The sequence below is a fragment of the Sabethes cyaneus genome, chromosome 2, assembly GCF_943734655.1.
Source record: "Sabethes cyaneus chromosome 2, idSabCyanKW18_F2, whole genome shotgun sequence".
NCBI lineage: Eukaryota > Metazoa > Arthropoda > Insecta > Diptera > Culicidae > Sabethes > Sabethes cyaneus.
Genome location: NC_071354.1, coordinates 186,748,567 through 186,764,318, shown reverse-complemented (window position 1 = coordinate 186,764,318; position 15,752 = coordinate 186,748,567). Strand labels below are relative to the sequence as shown.

The 15,752-nt window shown below is 38.8% G+C and overlaps 1 protein-coding gene across 2 annotated transcripts in view; it reads right to left on the bottom strand.

Annotated features, from left to right (window-relative positions):
* The window catches only part of LOC128738336 (oxysterol-binding protein-related protein 9), a 149,539-nt gene that overhangs the window by 45,960 nt on the left and 87,827 nt on the right, over positions 1-15,752 (bottom strand). The window lies entirely within an intron of this gene.

Genomic DNA, 15,752 nt, shown 5'->3' with positions numbered 1-15,752 from the left:
TATTGGATTCTATAACCTATTTCAAGTAGCCTATTGCATAGGCATAGTACGAATGGTAAGTTATATCTACTAACTGTGGTACATGACCATGATTTCAAACTCGTTTTGTATTCCAGTGCTACCAAGCCGGCTGGCGGTTGGATTACTTTTATCGCTGCTATGAGACTGATTTCTCCAACGATCCCAGGGCGGTCAAAATGGTCGAGATGTCCTGGTACATTCTATTTATAAAATTTGTTGAACTACTGGAAACGATTCTTTTCGTACTGCGGAAGAAGCAGAATCAGGTTTCGTTTTTGCACGTGTATCATCACGTCAGTACATTCTTCATAGCATACGTGTTTTGTAAATACGTTGGAGGTAACGTATTTTGGCTAATCGGCAAAAACAACACCCCTCGCCTGCCTTGTGCGTTAACTACAATGTTTCGATTTGATTTCAGGCAGCATGCTCACCTTCTCGATCGTGGCGAACTCCGTGGTACATATTATCATGTATTCGTACTACTTTATGTCCGCATCCGATAACAAGATTTTCAAATTTTTGGCATCCAAAGTGAAGAAGTACATAACGACCATTCAACTGGTGAGTTAAATAAATTTACCATTCCACTAATCATGTCCACGGATTTATTTTTCTTGCTAATTTTAGATTCAATTTGGTCTGCTGACGTTGAACAACCTGTTCGGTTTGCAGCCAGGCTGTAACACTTGTAAACCGTTTCTTGCCATGTACATTCCAAACATTTTCATTTTAATTTATTTATTTGCCAACTTTTACAAGAAGACTTATGACACTAAGCAACGTGCAACCGAGAAGAAAAGTAACTAAAAAATGCATTTGAAACTCGATGTAGTATACCATAAACATGTGTGAAGCTCGGTTGTTAACCTCGACAGTGGATTTGTTGCAAGCTAAAATGTGATATGCGAACATGACGGGTTAGAGTAGGTACTTCTAGTTCTAGTTACACTTACAGAGCTGAAATCCAAGATCAACTGATATTAGTTTGTAGAGAACAAATTTTAGCATTGCGCGTCGATTATAATTAGCAAACACCTAGCACAGCTAACATGCCTTATCGCAAAGCAATACGATTTTATACTTTTCCTAATACTTTTTGGCAATAATGTAGGTAATTCCATAAAATACAAGTTAATAAATTTTCTAACACGCAAAAAGAGTTTTACATCTATAGAGTCTAAGAAAACATACGAGATACATACGCGAAAAGCGTTTTGATTCGAAGTTTGGCATCTGGTAAAATCTGAGTAGCAATACACTAAATGCTTCAAAGCAAAGTTCTGAAAATTAATAACCTTAGCTTTCGGAAAGACATTTGTGTTGAAATTCATAGATTTTTAAAGCTAAATTTTAAATGAATACGAAACCACCCACCTTTTACTTAAAATTGTGTTGTTTTGTGATCGTATCTCTGGAAAAAACATCTTTGGGTTGGATATTTTATGTGTCGAACAGTTGTTGCCAATAGGTAATAAGATTAATGCAATAGTTTTTAAGAGAAAAATTTCACAGGTTTTGAAAATGATCGTTTATTGAAAACACACGTTTGAAGCTTTAAACATCAAAGGATTTCAATCTTTTTCAAAACGAATGACTTGAAAGCTTGATGAAATATTGCTGAGACGTTCTATAACAAACAAACAAAAATTGATTTTTAGGAAGTCGTCAAAACTCTAACTTAGAAATGTTGTGAATAGCAGGTAAACCATTTACCAAAGATTTAAGAGGTAATTAAGACCTTTCTTACAATTTCCATGCGTTAAAAATGTTCGGCAGTGGTCCAACCTGTACAACATGGCCTAACTTTGACAACAATTTTTAGTTCGAAAACAGACAATGAGAAAGCCTGCAAGTTGTAGGGGAAATACGTATCTGTCAAGAATAAAATATACATAGAATTTAATTAATTTAATTGGACAAGTTTTCCTTTTATTTAATTTCCAGGTTTCGTATTCTACTAAGACGCTCCAAAAACTTCAGTTCAAAATTTTCCAGATTTACCTTATTCTTAGACCTTTGCGACGATGTATTTAGATTTCCGATTGAAATTTCGTATTGTAACAGAAGTTATGGACGAATGTCAAAAGCTGGCCCAACCATGACGACATTCCCCTATATGTACTTTGATGACGTAAAAAGTCCTACATTCAGATAAAATTCGGTTTTTTGATTTTTTTGTCCGACAAACAATTGCGGGCTAGTACTACGATCTTACTGATTCTAAAGCTCGAGTCATTTAATATCTGGACGCACTGTCTGTTTTATCGCAACGCTTCTAGAGGTCGGACCTAGAATGTTGGACAGCAGTGTATTTCAAAATGGTTTCTCTTTCACTGCTAAAGAGTCCGTTACGATCAATTTGGTTTCAAAGAAGTTATATTTGACACTACAATATATCAAAGAACTGGTCGCAGAGTCCAATGTCCCCATGAAAAAATAGCTGCGGACCTGAAATTAATTTTGAACACCCATCTCGAGAATCCGACGTGGCCAGGGTTAAAAGTCACAAAGTCGTTGAAATTAGCTAAATCGACTGTGTACAGTGTTCTTGATCAACAGGATCATTGCAAGCGCCGTAGTGAAACTAAGGGAAGCAGCATTTAGAAGTGTTGACAATGAATAGGGAAAACCTAGAGTTGTCGGATTATCAGAACGTCAAAAAATTCAGAAGGATTCATCTGCGAGAATCATGTCAATCTTTTTGGACCAATAAGCAAGTAAAAAGGTGACAGAAGCAGAATCTGGTGGCCAACAGATGTAATCCGAAGTTGTACAATAAGGTTCTAACGAAGTACGAAGTATGTACTCATATGGACGATGAAAGGTACGGGATGATAGATTAGGGGCAGGTTCCCGATCAAAAGTTCAAAACAAGCCACTGGTCGAAATGATGTCTCTAGTAAGTTCAAATTCATTTTTGCCGATAAATTCGCCAGAATGCTTATGATCTGAATAAATATTTGTAACTTCGGTCAAAAAACGCTTCGTGACAAACAAGATTATGTAACATATTCTTTTGCACATTAAAGCTCACAATAGACCTGTAAAGTTTCAGGCTGATCTGGCAAAAATGAATAATTGTCGAATAGAAGTTGCAGAGTGGAAAGGTGACTCAGGATCCGAGATAAGATGAAGAGATGGTGGATGATGGTGGCTCCGATGTAGTGCTTAGAGTGGTCTAAAAATTCATCGTTAAAATGACTAGTTCTTTATTTAAAATAAAACATAACTTATACACCACTGACCCGATTTTGATTATTAGCAAATGAAAGGTATTTTCATAAGCTTTCTAGGAAAAATATTGTATAAACATTGTAAACATGTTTTTTCGTGCTTACATGGCGTGAAAACGAAAGAGAAATTTTCTTTGTTTTGGGAAACTGAGATTTTTTTAACTTTTTTTAAAGGTTCATAGGCAAAACAGAATGGGGGTTTCCTCCAAAAAACAGAAAAAGAAGTACACAGATATTGTACAAAATTGACCATTTTTAGATTTCGGTATACCATTAATTGCTAGATTCGCTATTATAGGAGTACTAGCTGTAAACCGCGTGCGTCGCCTCGCGTCTAATTGAGAGCGAATCGGATGTAGGCTACGTAACGCTAACGCTATGTAACTCAATGAGATGCAATTACGTTATTTTTGTTTGGTTGGTTTGAGTTTCTGCCTAATGTGGGCGATTTACGCTATGTTCGAAGGTACTTATTATTTAACTTGCATGCATCTCAGATTTATCTTCGCAGGATGTTAGTATTGGTCAAAACAATTTATTTAAAGACGGTCTTAAAATATTCTATCTTGGGTTTTTAACGAAATTCAATTTTCAAGGTTATTAAGGGGTCATGCCCTCTCAAGTGATCATAATCTTTGTAATCGATCACCTCCGATTTCAACCAAATTTGGTATAATTGCTCATTACGACCCTACATTCAATTTCCTAAAGTTTTGTATGGATTGATTAATCTCCCATCGCAGTGATACTTTTCCATTTTTCTCAAATTTTCAAGAAAAAACTCATTTTACACTGCATGTCACTGCAAGAGGGATTGATCACTCCGTACAAAACTTTGGGACATTGAATGTGGGGTCGGAATGAGCAATTATACCAAATTTGGTTGAAATCGGAGGTGGTCGATAACAACGGATATGATCACTAGAGGGGGATGACCCCTAAATAACTTTGAAAATTGAATTTCGTAAAACGTTCAACGGTAATGAATTTGGCAGAGTTTGTCTCGAGAACTGCGTAATGGATGATGGATGGTTGGCAAGTGGATACAATATACACAGATATGTCAAAGACTTTTGATGTAATTAATATAGATGCGATTACGTCTGTACTACCAAAATAGGGAATATGCGGAATGAATCTGCAATGGATAGGTGATTATCTAAGGAACCGCTCGCAAAATGTCAAGATAGATAAGAGCAAATCAGTATCGTTTCCGGTTTGGTCTGGTGTACCTCAGGGAAGCCACCTTTGATTTTCGTAACCATCATGAATGAGCTTCCAGAAATTCTTCCTGGTGTTTACGTTTTAATGCCGACGATGTGAAGATTTTTCTCCCTGTGAAATGCTTGAAGGATTTTCGCATACTTCAGAATAGCTTGGACCGGTTCGTCGGTTTCTGCGAAATGTTTGGTCTCAAAGTGAATACGACGAAGTGCAGTGTGGTATCGTACACCCGAACACCAAACAAACTGTTGTTTGAGTATTTATTAGAAGGTGACATAATACCGGAAAGAGATAGTGTGTGTGATCTTGGAGTGGAAATAGATAGCGAGCTTAATTTCATTCGCCATGTTGAAAAGATAGTCGCAAAAGCAAACTCATTGTTTGGCTTAATCAAACGCCTTAGCGGTAAACTGAATGATCCGTACACTATAATTTCTTTGTACAATGGCCTAGTACGCAGTGCTGTTCAATACGCGATTATAGTATGTCAACCATCATATGAAGTGCAAGCGAATCGAGCGAATCCAGAAAAAAATTATACGTTGCGCCCTACGGAATTTAGGACGGTCTGAAGAGATACCAGATTACAAATCGTGTTATATGCTGATAGGAACGGAAAGCTTAGAAAGTAGACGGCGTACCATAGATGCTCTTTTCCTGAAGGATCTGCTGAGCGGCAGGTATAACTCGCCGTAACCGTTGAGTCAAATAACGGTATACGATGGGCGTTCCTCACTTAGACGGGTTAGGCCTTTTTATTTAACAAACAGAATGCAAAATTATGCTAGGAATGAACCAATGTACAGGATGTCCATGTATCGTGATATAATTAATGAAGAAATGACAAAGCAGCAAATTCAATGTAGTTTCAGATTTTTTTATGTAAATTTTATGTAACAATTAATTAATTTTAGGTTGATAACGGGCGAAGCCTATAACCAGATTAATAAAAAATACGGTCTAAATACTGTAAGGGCTTTTTCCTCGTTTCTAAACTCCCGCTCTCCCCTGTATAAGATTTCGGAAGATTTTGGCCAATCCCCCCTCCCCTTTGTAAAATCTTAGTAAGATTTTTTGAAACACCAAATTTCATGTTTTATTTAAAAAGTTAGACATTGAAAGAATATTGAAACAGTCAATAAACTTCAAACAAGTTCAAAAAAACCAAAGTACAAACAAATTCATAAAAAACAAACAAAATCAATTATCTGTTGTAAATTCCTTCATAGCCTACTCACGAACCATCCACGGTTTCCCTTGAAGCAAAATTCTGACCCCACTCTGGGCACACGCGGCAGGCAAGATCTTTGAGAACAGAAGAACAAAGCATCCTATAAAGGATTTTTGCTGTATAGTAGCTTATCAAGCGCTTGTTTCATTGGTACAGTTCTGCATTAGTTGAATAAGCTAATTCTAATTCTAAGCTAATTCTCGTGATGTCATAAGCGATTTTGCGACTGCCTTCCGGATTTGGGTTAGGCAATTGCAAAGAAATATTACACAGGTGTAAAGGAAACAGCTGCGCCGGTGCTGTGTGCAGACATTCTGCTACCCACACACTCGCGCACGTACGCGCTTATTCCCGAGACAAAAAACTCGTGGGGAATCAGCAGCCCGCGAGGCTGGTGGCGCACTAGGGATACAAATTTTGCATTACTTTTTCTTCTTCTTCTTCATCGTTGCCCTCGATTCTACTCACGGGCGGGAGTACGAGCCGTCGTGAGTAATCGGTTTCAGCAGATCGGGCTGCAACGACGAGCGACGACTGTCGTTGTTAGCTAAACACACAGTCGCAAAAATTCGCTGCAATGCATGAAGATATAAGAGCGGGAGTTTTAAAGGGATGCTTATGTCGGCGTGTTCGTTAGAATGAGCACGCGTGTGTGCGAAAATTAGGCCACACGAATGTGGGCTTCGCAACACTGGCTAGAACAACAATTCCGGGTTAATGACACACGCAAGTTTTTCGAGAAGATGAATCAAACTCGTAAGGACTACACACCGAAACCCGACATGTGATAGGAACGCGGGATGGAATCTAATCACAAAAGAATACGAGATGGTCGACAGATGGAAGCAGTTCTTCGATGAACATCTCAACAGCGATGTAACAGAAGGACGCAACGGAAGATAATCTAGGAGTGCCTACAAACGATAACAGCGTACCGGCTCGAAGAGATCCGGCGAGAAATCGGTCAGCTAAAGAATAATAGAGCCGACGGAAAGGACCGATTCCCGACAGAACTCTGCAAAAATGTTTTTTTGAAACGATGATTCTACAATTGATGAAGGGACGGTAAGGGAAAGTAATGAAGAAGGATTTTTTTTCTCTGGGAATGAAGGGGAAGGGTGGAAAGGAAGGGGGGGGGGGGGGTAATAGGTAGCTATGCTTAACAAGTTGTCGTTGTGACTCCTATCTTTTGTCCAATGCTGGAAGGTGCATGGGTCGAACCAAGCTGTAATCAGAGATTATAACCGGATTTGAACCCACAACACCTGCCAGGGCGTGTCGCTCACTGGTACCCGTGTATCTTTGAACCACAGACCACCTACTGATGCACTGAAACTGAGAAACTCTTAATCTCAGTTTAGTGGTTTAGCAAACAACGTCGTCTTGTCTAGTACTGATTTAACAATTTTCCACAGGGACTTAAGTAAGCCAAAAGAGAAGATATTAAACATAATACAAATCATAGCATGCCAAAGCTAAACCTGGAGCATAAGCTTCGAACCCATGAATGTAAGGTTTTCTCAACATTCGTGGCTGCAGCACTCCCACAACGTGATATAAATCTTGTGTCGTGTGATGTCTGAATCAGCGTCGATCTGATTCTTGACGAGGAACGCAAAAAGCAATCGAAAGTCTGTAGTAAGACAGCAACAGTTTTTTGGCTCATAAATTAACTGTAATTCAATTGAAACTATACATGCACTACTTTTAAGACATTTTTTTACGTTCGAACATATATGCGCAAATGCACAGCAGTGTTCGTTTTCCGTCACGAGATATCTTAAGAACATACCCAGCGATAGATCAAAAGAGTACGTGCGAAATTTCACGGTGATTTGTTGAAACATGCAAAGTTTACACGTAACAGTTTGTGGTACCTATTATTTGGATAAATAAATTGCTAGACAGTTCCGCGTCGAATTAACTGAGATGAACGTTAAAATAAAACATGCGCTCGCGTTTCCTACGCATGTCTTAACATAAGCATACTATTCATTTTAGGCGGCGCGGCGGGTTAACCAAATCGCGGCATTCAAACTCCAAAGTGGCTTTTTATAGCAGAACACGTGAATAATAATGGTTAGCACCTAGTGACTTAATTTAATGGCAGAATAAAACTGTCAAAACTGTGACCTTAGTAATGCGCTAGCAGTGTAAGTATGCTTCTTTGATTTGCGTGTTCTAATGGATTTAGTACCTAGCGTGGAACAAAGGCTTTGCATTGATTGTTATGGAATCTGACAAAAACATACATAGAGTAAGATAAATTCTATTCGTCGAGGTCGATAGAAAACACTAAAAGCGGAAATCCCATTAGATTGTACTATAGAAAAGTACAAGCCGAACTCCGAGATTGACATTAATGCCGAACCGAACAACTTCCCTGAACACAACAAACCAGACAGTCAGAACGTAAATCGCGCGCATGAAATCTCAGCACTGCGGAATAACTTCATTGCACACCGTTTGTTTGTCACTTTTTTTTTGTCTCGGACATTTGTTAAACTGCAAAAGTTTTCTGTAATGCATTTCCGTCTTGCAGTTAAATTAAATTGTTTGAACTATAAAAAGCGCTATAATAATGCAAAATGCATATGAGTTGAATAATGTCTGGCTTGGTGACATAAATGGCTGTTCGACAAAAAGCTGTCTTATCACATGTTCGAGGTCAATGTACTGCATTGTCTGAGATGTTCATGTTACTCATCATAGATTTGACGCTCTTTGGGTTCGGAAAAATGTTTTTATTTTCATTTCATTTTCTTGTAGTATCGTTCCAGGTCAATAACGGAGTAGTAGCAATATTTATTGCACCGAGCCGATGGCGAAAAATAAAAGATTTAAAAAAATGTTTTTCACATATATTAATTTGAGCTCATGATTGTGAAATGAAATTATGAATCATAAAAAGCAAACTTTTGAAACTAACGAATATGTAATCCGAAAAAGTCAGTCACAAAACAAAAGAAGTTTATCATCATTACACAGTAAGTAAATTGCTAGTCAATTAACATCCTGATAATTAAAAATATAGCAAAGGATTACAAGTTGTATCTGACGAGATCGAACCGGTTGTCAATTTGATGATACTGCTGCGTCGGATGATATTGAGGTTTATGAATGTAAATATTCATAATGTAGCTTCTTTAGGAATAAAACGATGTCAAAATGCTGAATCATGCCACTGACTAAGTTGTTTGTTGTGCTGCCTAAATTCTGATAAACTCGATCAAATGCGCTTTCAATGAAATAGTATATCGATCAAAATCCTGACATGCGACTCGAAAATATCTGATATTGCGAAAAGGTCACTTCCTTTTTAGCAAAATTCGAAAAGATTGAAAATTGAAACACACTATAGTAAATATACAAACTTTCCAGAATTTTCTTTTAATTCTATTATTTTATCCTGCTTGAAGCCAGTTAGTGCTGAGAGTGCTTTTGTCATGGAATTTGACGGGGAATCCGCCAGATATAGTGTGCAACAGTCACACGTGGCTCGCATATAGTTGACAAACAATGCGATCATAGTTCAATGGTACATTCTGTTTGCTTGTGAAATACCATTTCCAGTAAAATACAAATTAATTTCTTTAAATTTTCTTTACTGTAGGATTTGCGGACTGTGCTGAAGCTATTAACCCCTCGCGCTATCAAGCTAACGTGAACCTAGTCAACGTGCAAGTAATGACCACCTCCAGATTTTGCTACTGCTGGCGTCCAATAACTGCTAGTCGTTTTAACCTGAGTTGACTTCAATTAATTTGAGTTTATCAACACAAAACAAATTATATTACCCTAATAACTATACCTAATTTGATCGAATACACACACTCTATGACCCGTGGATGATTATTATTGAAAGTAATAGCTTACGAAATTTGTTTATCCGCCTGACGATCATCCCGTTTCCGACAGTATCTGATGGGAACCACAGTCAACGTACCTATTTTAATATTAATGTTTACAATCGTGAATAACGCCGAACGCGAAAAGACCTGTCGGGGAGCTTCATCCGGTCCGGCAACGATCCCGTGCGAGACTTCGCGAGTTTGCTTTTAGTCAGGATAAGTTAGAAACTGCTACCTACTTCTACGTAGTGAATCGCGACAACTAGCAAGCCCCAAATATGTACTGGTGAAGCGAGACAGGTTTGCGGCAAATTTCCAAAGAATTTCAATTTACATGTGTGAAATGTTGCTTGTTCGGTTTCGGGTTACAGGTTCGATGCGGCCGCCTAAGGATGATCACGTTACGTGAGGCGAAGCTCGACGCATGAACGCCAATCTATCTAGAGAAAAACAAACAAAATCTATCCGTTGCGAGTAGAATATGAAAAGTCCAGCATGACGAGGTATTTTTTGCGGTATTTCCCTGCTGCAGCACTGTCCGCTGAATAATATGTTTTCGAAGTTATCTGAAAACAACAGCTTTTATGTTATCGAGTCTTTATGTCTTCTGTCAGCAGCAGCGGATGACTAACGTTGACAAACGGTTGACGTTTGAACCAACGCGCGAGCTTTGGCGGCTTCTCGTGCTACAGTTTAAATTAGCACCAGTTCAATGGTTCCAATTTTTATCGCCAATTTGCTGAAGGTGTAAATTTGGTCCGAAATGTGGCTTTAGATGATGATTTCAAGGTTGTAGAATGACTTGGAAATATGTTCTACGATAACCAAAAAGCAAGGTGAATGAAGAATGCTTGCTTCCCAAAGCTTCTGAATGAAAATTTTTGGCTTCCAGCTTCTGTAGTGCAGTTTGATAAACATAATTTTATGGAAATATTAATATACATTTTATTTAAATATATGTCAAAGATCCATTGAACTCCACGAAACACCATTCATGTTTCTATTGTTGAAAAAATAAATTTCTTTTTCAATGATGCAAGATTTAGCAATAAGTTCACGAGCGCAGCTTTAAACCGGAACGGCCTTTTGGATGGGAATTCGATTGAATTAGCATCGGACTGTGTGCTAATCAAATAAAAACTACAAACTAGACTAGAAACCAACATGAATGATGCTGGACATCGCTGATGTCCAGTAGGCAAAGATTCAAAACAAATACCGACTGGCTCGTGAGAATGGGTCTGTCCAGACATTAGTGTATAAGCAGCAGGATGGCGACGGTTGTTTGGTCTCGCAGTCACTTAATGATCTTTTTCCCTCATTTGGACATTCCTCCTCCTTTGTCAGCCCCCCTCCTCTCCAAATCAGTTGCTTCTTTTGTTCCAGAATCACTTGTACAACTATTTTCTGGGGTCAATCTCGGTGTAATGGTTAGCATTCACGCCACTCACACCGAGCACCCGGGTTCAAATCCCAACCCCGCAGAAAGTCACGAATGACCCAAGCTGTTAAAGTGACTATAATAAAAAAAACTTTTCTCACCGGAAATCATTGAATTAAATAAAATAAAATAACGAGAAACCAAGAATTTTAAAGGATAATGAGCAATCATTAACTTTTCAAATTTTGGCTGCAGGTTTTTGGGCTCAAAAGAAAAGCTCTTTTTTTGTTTCAGGAAGCCCACCAACGCACCTCCACACCAAAAACCTCGCATTTCGAGCCCCCTGGTAGTGGACTCCTCATTGGCAATATTAAGAAAATCTATACCTATAAAACTGGTTTTCTGTCTGTCTGTCTGTCTGTCGGTATGTTTCTTATAGAATCAAAAACTACTGAACCGATCGACGTGAAAATTTGCCTGTAGGGATTTTTGGGGCCGAGGAAGGTTCCTATGATGGTTAGAGTCTCCCCATTAAGAGGGGGCTCCCGTACAAATGAAACACAATTTTCTGCATAACTCGAGAACTAATCAGGCAAATATATTAAAACTTGGCATATGGGTATTTTTGGAGATAAGAATATTTTTAATGGTGCATTGAGACCCCTCCCCTCTTTAGAATTTTTTCTATGATGAATTAGGACCCCTCCCCATTTTAGGAGGAGGGACTCCTATACAAATGAAACACAAATTTCTGCATAACTCGAGAACTAATCAAGCAAATGGAACCAAATTTGGCATGTGGGTGTTTTTGGAGGCAAGAATTTTTTTCTATGGTGAATTGAGACCCCTCCCCTCATTAGGAAGGAAATTATGACCCCTCTCCACTTCAAGAGAGGGGTGGGGGGTCTCCTATACAAATGAAATACAAATTTCCTCTTAACTCGAGAACTAATCAAGCAAATGAAACCAAATTTGGCATGTGGGTGTTTTAGAGGGCAATTTTTTTTCTATGGTGAATTGAGCCCCTCTCCTCTTTAAGAGGGGAATTAAGACCCCTGCCCCCTTCAAGAGAAGGGGGCCCCTACACAAATGAAATACAAATTTGCTCTTAACTCGAGAACTGATCAAGCAAATGGAATCAAATTTGGCACGTGAAAGTTTTTGGATGCAAGATGTTTTTTTATAGCGAATTAGGACCCCTTCCCACTTTTAGAGGGGGGCTCCTATACAAATGAAATACAAATTTCCTCATAACTCGAGAACTAATCAATCAGATGGAACCATATTTGGCATGTGGGTGTTTTTGGAGGCAAGAATGTTTTCTATGATTAATTGGGACCCTTTCCCTTTTTAGGAGGGGGGGCTCCCATACACCGGAAGCGTCGACCACCGCAGGGGTAGAGCCCCCCCGCAGAGATTACCTCTATTTAGGTTTCTTTGTTTTCCTAGGTCTACTGGACTCTATTACTTTCCATCAGTTGGGTCCGAACGAGCGACAGCGACCGACCCTGCAAAATAGCACTTTTCACGAAAAAATTTTCAGTTAAATGGTACATCCCGCGTTAGGGTATTTGCGAAATGGTATTCCGCGAAACTCTATATTCCACCTCCACGTTATGGTCAACCGAGAAGTGGTGTTCCGCAAAATGGTATTCGGCGAAATGTTATATAATATTGGGGAATATTTAAATGCTATCAGCTTTATTTTATCAGACTGAGCAATGGGGGGAGTTGTTTTCTACTATACTGTGAGGAAAATTTATATATAAAAAAACACTCAAGAACTCCCCAGAAACTTGCAAAACTCGAAATTGTGACAAAGGACATCCGGGATTCACGATTTATGTACAACATAGTTTAATTTATAGCAATACGAAGTTTAGGATTGATCAATCCCCCTTACAGTGACATGCAGTGAAAAATTAGTTTTTTCGAAAATCTGAGAAAAATTGAGAAGTGGCGCACTGGGATTGATCAATCCATACAAAACTTTGAGAAATTGAATGCGGGGTCGGAATGAGCAATTATACCAAATTTGGTTGAAATCGGAGGTGGTCGATTACAACGGATATGACCACTTGTGAGGGGATGACCCCTAAATAACCTTGAAAATTGAATTTTGTCAAAAACCCAAGATAGAATATTTTAAGACCATCATTAAATTAATTATTTTGACCAATACTAACATCCTGTGAAGAGAAATCTGAGGTGCATGTAAGTTAAATAATAACTTCGAACATAGCGTGGATAGGTTTTTAGTTGACCCCACAATCCATATTCCATGTCAAAATCCTGTGCTTGGACTTTTCGAGCGTGAAATTCTGCGATCAATACTTGGTGGCAAAGTGGAAAACAGAGTGTAGCGCAGATGCATGAACAAATATGCTGATATAGTGAAGGTAGTACAATGTGGCAGGCTACGGTGGGCTGGTCACGTGGCCAGAATGCCCGACGCAAGAATAACCAAAACTATTTCCAACAGACAACTAGGAAAGGGCCGTAGACTTCACGACAGACCCCGCACCCGATGGATGTACGCTGTCGAGGACGATGCACGGTCAAATGGTGTTCGAGGGGATTGCAGAACTTCAGAACAGGACCGACAGCACTGGACCGTAAAGTAAAGTAAGTAAGTCTTTCTTTTAAACAAATTTTGTAGCACTTTCATATTTTTATTGCAGAATAATTTGTTATGCATTATGTGTTAATTCTGCCTTAATATTTACTCTTTGTAATTTGATTGTTGTACCGATGATGCATCGATTTTTGTTGAATTTTGTCAGTATTGACTTAATATTTTTTGAAACGATGGTTCTACAATTGATGAAGGGACGGTAAGGGCAAGTAATGAACGATTTTTTTGGGAATGGAGGGGAAAGAATGGAACGGAAGGGGGGGGGGGGGGGGGGGTAATAGGTAGCTACGCTTAACAACCCCCCTTATTAACGTAGCGACATGGGTTGGGCTATTTTTAGACACAAATTGTGCCTCAACCAGGGTTGCCACATGCACAGATTATTCTGTGCTTAACACACGGAAAGAAATTTGATTCCGATGCCATGAATGAAATCATGAAATGTGAATTCATGTCAAATCATGACTGAACTGCCATATCAGACAGCACAAAATCATGATCATCATAATAGTTCATGGTTTTGCATTGTGTTGTACTGCAAGAAGCTCGTGATATCATGATTTTTATTCATGGTGTATTTTCATAAATCATGAGCTAGAAACCGGGAATCATGAGTTATTTTGCTCGTTATGGACATCAAATTTCTACCCGTGCAGTTATTTGAAAGAAATCGCCTGTACAGAATCTGTATGCACAGAATACAGATTTTCGCCAATTACACAGATTAAACGGATTTTTGAGCTTTTGCAATGAGAGTGAAAGAGACGGAAATAGTCCGCAATAGAGAGCCTTAGTCCACAAAATGACTCTTCGTCTCTTTCACTCTCATTGTTGTGCATTGGACAGTTTTTTGTACAGATATTTTTCCTCGCTGTACAGATGGCCAGATTTTTCCAACAAAAAGCACAGAATTATATGTGGCTTCCCTGGCCTCAACCCAAGTCGCTACGTTAGTAAGGGGGGTTGTACAGATTCCTTTTGTCCAGCACCTCTGTGGTTCATAGGTACACGAGTACCAACGAGCCACATGCCCTGGCGGGTGTTGGGGGTTCAAATCCGGTTATCTCAGATTATAGCTTGGTTCGACCCATGCACCTTCCAGCATTGGACAAAAGGTAGGAGTCACAACGACAACTTGTTAAGCGAAGCTACTTGTTACCCCCCCCCCCCCCCTCCCCCCTTACTTGCCCTTACCGTCCCTTCATCAATCGTAGAACCATCGTTTCAAAAAATATTAATATATGCCTGACCGCATTTCAAGGTCATGACTAAAATCACGAGGTTTGGTCAGTATTGACTTGTTTGTTAGAAGTTGCCCTTAATGTTTGTGAATTTTGTGTGTTTTAAAATTCTTGAATTAATCTTATTGGGTCATTTCAGTTGTATTGATGCTGTGTCCAAATTTTGCGGTACTACCCTCTGTTCTCCGTATTTCGCAAAGGAGAAAAGAGGGTATCACTATTTGTTGACATTCTTTTCTTATCCGTTTCATGGTGATAAGGTGGTTCGAAGGTTTCAAGGCCGACAGGAGCAGAAACTACTGAATAATTAGAAGCATGCTGAAAATACCGTTTCATATCCTAGTTTTCCATTCTCAGTAGATTTCTAGGTTCCAGGCATTGAAAGATATCCATTAACTTAATGGTAGGATAACCAACGTATTTTGGACCCCATCAGCAGCTGTACATAATTTGGACTCTTACAGCAAAATCAAATGGAAGTGTCCAAATTATGTACAGCTGCTGAAGGGGTCCAAAATAGGTTGGTTACCATACTAAACATACGGCGAGAAAATGCCGTGCGATTGATGGAGAATTCAATTACCTGTTCCAAATCGTTCAGAGTTTAAAAAGCTTAGCAACAGATAGTGATGAGGTGATGACAGATAGTGTTATTTTTGCATTTTTTTAAAGCGAGAAACATGAATAAACTTGCATCTAATCACAGTTCACCATTAGCAACTTGGTGGAAAAACACAGCATCTGAACTACCCCTATAATTTAATTCATTGTTGTCTCCATTTGTTTCCCATACCATATATTGAACATATGGAAACATCATTTATACTCGCTGTCAATGATTAGAACAATGTATGTAGAAGCTATGTTATGTGAATACATTTCCTATACTTTCATCAAACGAAACATCATCAGTTCGCTAACTAAGTTATGCG